This window comes from Arachis ipaensis, chromosome B01 (genome assembly GCF_000816755.2).
Source record: "Arachis ipaensis cultivar K30076 chromosome B01, Araip1.1, whole genome shotgun sequence".
Taxonomy (NCBI): Eukaryota; Viridiplantae; Streptophyta; class Magnoliopsida; order Fabales; family Fabaceae; genus Arachis; species Arachis ipaensis.
The window spans coordinates 76,236,683-76,246,194 of record NC_029785.2 but is presented as its reverse complement, the minus strand read 5'-3'; positions in this window follow the sequence as shown (position 1 = coordinate 76,246,194).

The window sequence follows — 9,512 nt, the reverse complement described above, 5'->3', positions numbered from 1 at the left end:
TGATCAATTTAAATTTTAATTTATGGTGAAATTAATCAGAATTATATTCAAAAATTAAATTATAATTTGAAAGAAAGGCAACGCTTTTAAATTGAAATTTTAACGGTTTGTCACGTTGTGCAAAAAGTAACTTAAATTTGAATATTGTTAAACGTCACCGAAAAAATCTTGTAACAAATTTTGCATGTGTCGTCGAACTAATTAAAAAAAATCTAACTTAAAGCTCCTATTGTTTAGAGAGTATTACATTTTAAATTTCAAATGGGTATGGAAAATGTTATAAATAACTGTTAGAGTAATGTCAGTACTATTCAACCTTTCCATTAACTTGTTTTATATTTTTCTGTTATCCACCCCTTTTCAGCACTCACGTTACGAATAACGCGACACCATGACTAGTCGTGCAACTATGAGTAGTTCAAAGGATTCGTAACGTCAATTATTTTAATAATTTTTTTGCTGGCTAATTTTATTTTAGTTTAATTTTTTTTTAAATTTATTTGTTCCACACCATACCTTTTTTTTATGTCTACGTGTTAGTAATTATTTATAAAATTTTAACTGATTATTAACTTATTTAAAACTCAATCTGACATTATTCATGTGTTTTTATTTTGTTTGAAGATTAAATTCAACGCAAAAAAAAGAGATGGAAAAGAAAACCGCGCAGAATGAAATCATCACCGCGCATCATGCTGTTTGTGATGTATCTTCTAGGTAAATCTCAATTATGTATTCCTGATTATTCAGTTCTAAGATTACTAACAATGTACTTGTATTGCTTTCAAAATGACTTACAATAAGATGAACGTTAATCATAATTTCAAAAATTTAACAAAAAAATAGGAAATTTATTCAAAATATTATAATTTAAATATTTTAAATACATGTACTTGTATTCATTAATACGAATATATTTATTTAAATTAAACCATCAACCCAATAAGAGTACATATTTTTAAAAAATTTTAATTTAAAACAATTCTATCGTGTTTATTGTGTAGATAAAATTTAACTGTTTCAAGCCGTTATTTTTTTTTAAAATAAAAATCTTATAAACTATCTTTTTATTCTTCTAAAAATGTAAACCGTTTCATTCCCCTAGTCATTGTTGAAGAAACACTTTATACTAATCAACTACAACATTTCAATTAATCAGACTGGAGCGGACAGGTTTGCTAGTTATATCTTGGTTAAAATTTGTACCATATTAATAATTTTTATGCATAAATTAATTAATTAACCATGACTAAATATTTAAAATTAACAACTATATAATTTCACAATAGTAAAAGTTAATTGTCTTAAAATTATTTTTTTAGTATTCGGTTATTAGTTTTTTTTTTTACAATTTAAGACTATGTAAAGTAAATTATTATTAAATAGATTCTTCTTATACTATTTTTTGTTTTTGGTATTTTCTCACAAAAAGAGACCTGTATGATAGTCTAAAATAAAAGAAACTGTTAACTATATTTTGATTTCGCACTTATGTAGCCAAACTCTTTCTAAGGAGAACACGCAAGCCTTCTTCGACAATTTATTTGTCAGCAATCAACATTTAAATTTACTCTCAGAACATATGTATCAATGTTTAACTAAATACATTGATTCAAAGATGTTGAGGGTGAAACAAGAGGTCCAAAGGACGATACGCCAAGAGTTTCAGAATTTGGCCCAAACATTAACTCCTCCTGCAAACAGAGTAATGTCTACTGCTGGAGGTGAATAAGCAAATGGCAATAGGGTAAGTAACAAAAATTAGTTATCTCTGTTTTAAGTATTTTTTAAAGTTTGCTAATTGCGAATTTCATGGTTGATAGTAAGTCAATATAGTAACATATGAACAATAAAAAATTGTGTTTAATAACACTGAAAATGATCAAAATAAATATTTGTAATGTATACATTTAATATGCAAGCAACTAATCATGATGGACAACTGTATGAGTTGGATGTCGTCAAATGTGAAGTTGAAAGGTTGCATTCATTGACAATACCAGTAAGTAAAAATTATTTTATTAGGATTATGTTCAGTATGAATAATTTGCCTATGATTTTATAATTATTTATATTTCAGTTGACGTTTGAAATCCCCAAAGAAATGCTCGTCAATGAAGAAGAAGCAATGATAGCTATATATTTATATAATGCTAATGTTTCCCCCAAGTAAGTATCTTGTTAATATACATATGGATAAAAGTTGTTAGACATTTTATTTCATGTGGTAAGATTATTTATTTATTTATTTATTTTTTCAACAGCGAGGAAATACTTGTACACGAAGGTGTAGATGGTTGTAGAAGATCATTCGATGCACTTAAGCCTATGCGACAGATAGATGCTAATGTAAAACTCTAAATTGCACTTTAAATTTTTTATTTATCAAACCTCTGATACTAATTTTATTTGTTATCTTTAATCTTGCTAGATATTAACCATGGTTGCATGAACAATTACTCATGAGGAAAAAATTCGTTCCGGAGGTCCAAAGATATAGTTTCTTCCGCCTAGGGTCTCAGTAAGTCATATGAAGTCAAAGTTTACTATATGCTGTAATAAAACAACTAATTTGAATCGCAATTTTCCTTGATTGTAAAATTTGTTAGGAACAAGCACTTTCGTTTTGCTACCCATCAACAGCTATGGTAATGGACCATTCAGCAACATCACAGCTTATCAAAGGTAGCTAATGTATTTGTTTTAAATTTGAAACCTACCCATTTACTATCATTTGCCATGATATGTTTTTATAATCTTGAGTTTTTGTGATTTCTAGATTTATGTACCAATTAAGGACAATTTTAAACACTGGTACTTATTATGTGTTGACGTGAAGAAGAGGAAGTTGATATGTGTGGATCTGATGCAACAAAGATCAAGAAAAACCATAAGGGAGTGACAGATTCGACAACTAGTGAGTTATTCATGCTTCTAAATTAAATTTGTTGACCATAAATCATTTAATTTTAAGAAACAATTACTTATAATTATATTTCCTGTCAATGTAGGCAAATTTCATTGACTGGATGATTCATGAACAATTGCTCGATGAGAGAATGGATGGTAAGTCAGATTTGGATGAAGTTGCATATCAACTCAGTGAATTTCGGATCTACTATCCACAGAATCTTCCACAACAAGAAAACGCGTAAGACAAGTTGCTATATGAATTTAAGCAAATTCAAATAACTATCTAAGGAAAGTGAAGCTAATATTTTATTACGTATGCCTCAGGTTTGATTCTGGGATGTGGGTTGCTAGATGGCAATTATATGCTGAGGCCAGAAATTCATTTATCATACCAGTGAGTATAACATTATAATTGCTGACATTGTATCCTTATTAAATAGAATCTTCACTAATTTATTAATTTTACAATATGCAACCAGTGGACGATATTGCATGCATGTGATTGGCCTTAGATTTAGTACTGAGTAATTACAATAAGGCCAAAGAAAACACCATCAATGCCGCAAAGAAATTGGTCACCAAAATAAATTGAAATGCAGCCATTTATTATGAACATGATATGAGTTTTTTTAATTTGTCTAAGTTTAAGATATTTTAAATTTAATACACTATTGATAGTGTTTGTTATTTTATTTTAGTAAGACTTTATATTAAAACCATTTCCATTTATTTGTTTCTAATTCTGCCATTTTTTTTGTAGTATTATGTTGTTTCTATTAATTTTACTAAAATTATAAAATAAAAATATGAAACGTTGCAACCTCATTATTGAATGAAGGGTTACACTAAAAAATATTATAAATTTGCAGAAGTTATATAGCAAAGGTTTTAAAAAACTCCCAAACGTTAACCCAAAAACTCTTTACGCCCTTTGTAATTTAATTGATAGCGGTTTTTGTTCTAAATAGTAGGGTTCTAGAAACCCCCCGAAAATTAAAATCTGAGACTCAAATTATTCTCTCATGCACAAACCCGCCAAACCAAAACCCCGAAAGCCCCAAACCCGTGAAACCAAAAGCAACCACCCAAATGTGTGATCCTCTCTTCAGCCTTTCCTGCAAATTGGCCACGACTTCTACTCCCTTGAGGTTCATCGCTGTTCATAGATACCCTCTTCTCCAACTGCTCTTTAGGTTAGTGGGTTTGGTATTCTCTTCCTTCAATTGTTGTTGTTATTAACTTTTGCTTCCTGTTCGCATCGCTAAGATTCTTCTCTATTTGTATCACTACTATTCTTCGCTTTAGGTTGATGTTCGTTTCTCTATTGTTCGCTGCTCGTTAGTGTTTGCTGCTTCGTTGTTCATTGTTCACTAGCCACCGCTATTCTTCATTGTTCACGGCTTTTTCCTTTATCAATCAAGGTAAATAATCACTATTTTCTTTGGTATATGCTATCTTAATTAGATTATTCTAGTTTTTTAACCATGTTTTGATGTGTATTTTTTACCATTCAACTAATAAAATACTGAGATTTGTGATATTGAAATAGAACAGAGTTATGTTGTTCATGAATTAGAGAAGAGTTGTTCATCCCAATAATTAGGTTATGTATATAGTTTTTGGCCCAATGATAACAGGTCTGGTCTGATGTTATGCATTATTCTCTTGTAGGGCTCCACAATTTGCATGTCTTGTTTACCTATGATTCCAAATCTGATATCTTTCAAGCAAGGTAATTGTGAAGAATTACCTTAAGTGTCTAATATTGAACTTCTATGACAATCTACAATAAAGGAATATATTGTGCACCTAATTTTATATATATTTATTGCAGTTGGCATATGATCAGTTTTAAAGAGTAGTACTAGTATATAGTTTTTTTATGGAACGTGCTTTATATTCCTTAATTTTCCTTATTAGATTTTGGCCTTATTTTTTTATTTTTAATTTTAATGCCTTTAATAGTGTATAAGTTAAGGACTTAATGAGTTTCTTTAACCGTATTAGTAGTTTTGAATTTTGAGATATAATCCAAATAAAAAAGCTATTATTAGTGGTTTAGAATTTTGAGCCAATAACGGGAATCCATCTTGCATTGTTTCTTCTTGACTTCTTTTGGCGTGCTTCTTGAATTCATATTCAGATAGCTTATGAAAATATAATGTCTTTTGGAGCTAAATTATGAAGGTTTTAATCTTTTAAGCATCAAATAGGTATTTTACTCTAACTTAAATATGTCTGGATTTAATCTATTGATGGAATGATAAAATTATATTCACAGGAAATTTTCGGAAAGCTCATTAGCAATGTTGTCTGGGCATTACACTTAAAAAGAGTTGTGTATGTAGCTAACATTCAAGCCACTCTCAATTGTTATTGCGACTGCCATAGAAGTTGTGTTCCTTAGTGATACTCTGCACATTAGAAGGTATCACTTGTTCAATTTTGACATGGAATAACAAATATACTAATGCATATGAATAAGGAAATTGCTTTGTGTCATTTTTTTGTTGGTTTAAATCATTCTTGAGTCTTAGTGATGGAAAAATATAATGAAGAAAAACAGATTTCGAAGAGATTTATCTCATAGTGAATTGTACCTCAAATCAAAATAGTTAAAATTGAGTAGACTCTTACACCGAACTAAAAAGGAATCAACAATTTGCTCTCTGACGTACTTATACTTGTTAGAAAATGTATATGGAACCAACTTTAAATCAGCCAAGAATGGAACAACTTAATTAATTATAAATATAGTAAATAGTTTTATTTATTTATGATTTAAAATATTGGTTATTAAATATTTTACCACATTCAAATTAGGAGGAGATACGTTCAGTATCATTACAACGTGAATCACAGAAACTAATTCAATTAGCTTCCGTCTCTTCAGCATCCTTCCCTCTCCAAATGCCTAAAACATGATAAATCAGAAAATAGATTCAGAACCATCCAATTTATAAAGAAAAGAAACATCCTAATGTCTAGCATAAGCATCATCCACGTAGAAGTTTTGGATTCACCCAGAGACATTTGGCTGGTTTTTGGCTGGTACCCTCTTGGTTCCCTAGCATTGTTGTACTTGTTATGATGGACATAAGTGGATCAATTTGTACCCTCCACGACTTTATGCAATGAGTTCTTATGTTTTATCATTATTTTATTCATCAAACTCATAGTTGATTATGTTAGTTTGCTTAATTGTTTATTTGCTTTAAATTTTTTTGTGTTTGCATTTGTAGTATAATTAGAGATATAATAATATCAATTAGCTTTTACAAGCTATTGATAATGTTCCTCTTTTACAAAGCTATAAAATTGTGCATCAAAACGTACATAATAGTCACAATACTAGTACAAACTCTTATATTCTAATTCCATTGACTTGGATTCTAATTCCTATATGCCGAAAGCTTTAATGGAAGATTATTAATTTTAATAATTTGTAGGGTACATTCGAACTTGGATGCACATTTTGCCCAATAGCGATCAAGTACAATAAAATTTTATAGATGCATTTTGGAATAGTCACAAGTAACAATGTATACTCGAGGGGTTAATCATTCTGATCTTTCAACTTTTTTGTATTTTTGTTTTAGACTTTCTAGTTTTCATGCATTTCCAGGTAATCATTCACTAAGCATCTGCTGTAATTAATGATATCTTGAGCTGTTGTCTGTGATGTTTGGTACTTGGGGCCACAGAATCAGAAGCCATGAGAGGCATCCATTGAATTTGTAGAGAGGCATTCATTGAATTTGTCTGTGATGATATGTAGCATCTTTGTTTAGCTTCAAGGAGTTAAAACTTGAAACAGTGTTTAGTACTTTATTTCAATGGTTGTAGGGTGAGAGATAATCTCTCAAGACGTGCTGGCTGGTTCATGGGATGGATATCCAAAGTACAAATTAAAATGTTAGGAGGGCTTACTTCTCTCATGTTCTATTATCTGTCTTGTTATTGTTCTTTATTAAATTAGTTTTATTTTTTCATCAATCTTTTGATCAATGTAAATTTCATGACTAATTGTGAGGATGAAAGCAGATTGTTTTAAAATGGGTGTATTTGGCTAGTTTGTTGGATATAATGTATGTCTGAATTTGTTGTGACTTTTTTTTTTTAAAAATTGGGTCACTGATGATAGCGGTTAAATACAAGAAGTAAAAGTTGAGTAATTACTCATAAATTAATTAGTATTAATTTTCTTATGACTTAAAATAGTTAATAGATAATTAATTAATAATATATACCAATTGAATAATTGTATAAATAAAAATTTAATTTATAATTTCACAAAATAATTTTTAAAAATATAATTATGTATATATTAAGAGTACAGTACCCACAAAGATATGTAGTGACTACTAAATCATATAAATAAAGACTATTTTTTTAACTTATTGTCATTTTTAAAATCTAACAAATGATAAAACAATTTATTTTTATTAAAAGATTTATTAAAATTTTTTTTACTTAAAAATTACTGAACTTTTTATTATTTATTCAAATTATATTATTTTAGCTAAATAAATTTTATCTTTTTAAGTAGCTCAAGTATTAGAATATTTGAATTATCTTTATAATTTTTAATTTTATCTAAATTTAATTTTTTATATTTTTAGATTTAATTTTAAAAATTTGTGTTAATGTTAGAATATTTTTAAGAAATAATATTATAGCTTGATAAATCTATTAAGGACAGGTCGGTTATGGCACGTCAATGTGAGTCAATTTGGTGATAAATAGAAGACACGATTTAGCGTTCGTTGTTAAATTTTGGTGGATAAACTCCGTTTTTTTGGTAGTGTACATGATAATTTTTTCAGTAACATTTTAAACATCGTATTTTTATTCTACATGTCTTATGTTGTCCCATTTTAGTAAACGAAAAAGGTGATAACACAAAAACAAAAGAAATTTTTAAATAAATTTAATTTTAAGTAGAGGACTAAAATAGGATCGACTAAAATATGTGGGAGTAGAAAAAATAATGTCTCAAATATTAAGGACAAAATTAAGACTGAAGTCATTTGTTAGGAACTAAAATAGTACTTTACTCATTATTGTAACTCATACTCTAAGTCTCTAAGTCATTGTTGAAAAGATAAAATTATGTAGATGCATTATTTAATGATTCATGATTTCCATTATGATCACATCTTGATATCCTTGAACAATAACAAATTCTACAGTGTAGAAGCAGAGTTTGGATCAGGGAGTGAAAGTGAGTGTGAAGATGCATAGCAGTCTTGTGAGAAAACCAGTGCATCCATGATCAATCACAACTCGTGGAGTGAAAGCGAGTGAAAGTAAGAATTAACATAACTAACAAAATTTTGACTTATATATACATGGATTACTTTGTACAATGAAATGTTTCATTAATTTCAATGTCAAACTTGGCGTTATGACGTTATCAACACCAACTTGGATTAATTAGTTGCGGATACTAAATAGCTTAGAAGTAATGAACACTAGGTTTTTAAAACCAGTGCATCCATGATCAATCACAACTCGTGCTAAATACTAGTGCACAGATAATGCTGAAATCCTCATCAAGAGTCAGGCAAACCTTACTCAAATATTGCATCATATTGTAATAGGAATATAGGTAATTACTTACTATAGTACATGGAGACACATCAAATGAACTAAAATTAAGCTAAAGTTCTGTTATTAATAGAATAAGTCAAAAAGCAATTTAAAAAATTTAATAGTAAATGAGTAAAATGACATAATCTTCCTAGTTCAATAAATGTTAATTCAATCAATGAATGCAAACTATAAAAAACAAAGGTAATTAGTAAATGGTACAAAATTATCAATCATCCTAAAATTTGAATCATCTTCAATTCGCCATTCCAGTTTCAGGGGCCACAACAGGAGACTCAGTTGTTCTGGAACTTATCCCGGACTCTTCATTACTTGTAAATGCACAAACCGGGATATCGGGACCAGGACTTGATGTTTTCACTTGATCAGTAAAAGCTGACTTAGCTGCTGAGATTGGTGCTGTTCCACCACCAATGTTCCTATCTTTTTCTATCTTCTGCTGATTTTTCACACTGTCATGTCTTTTGCGCTGATCACAAACCAAACGTCATCTTCCGTTACAAAAGCATAAAAATAACATAGTTTATAAATCCAAAACACAATATGCCGAATCACCATACAACAAAATTCTAAACATAGTTATATTATGAGATACCTTAGTACGTCAAGATGGTTGTTGATATTCTTTTCTGTATCATTGTCTACCTGCTCCTTTGGGAATCTACCAGGAACATTAGGACAACTTTTGTTGTAGTGCCCTGTCACACTGATAAACCCTATTTTTAGGGTTTATCATGTGCTTAATCTAGTGGATTTTATCCATTATTCTCACACTTATTTATACAATTCGCATGTTTTACATTTTCCTTCCTGATTTTGTGCTATGATTGAAAACATGCTTCTTTGGCCTTATATTTGCTAATATTAATCCTCCCTTATTACCATTCGATGCCGTGATATGTGCGTTAAGTGATTTCAGGGATTACAGGGCAGGAATGGCTTAGAGGATGGAAAGGAAGCATGCAAAAGTGGAAGGAATACAAGAA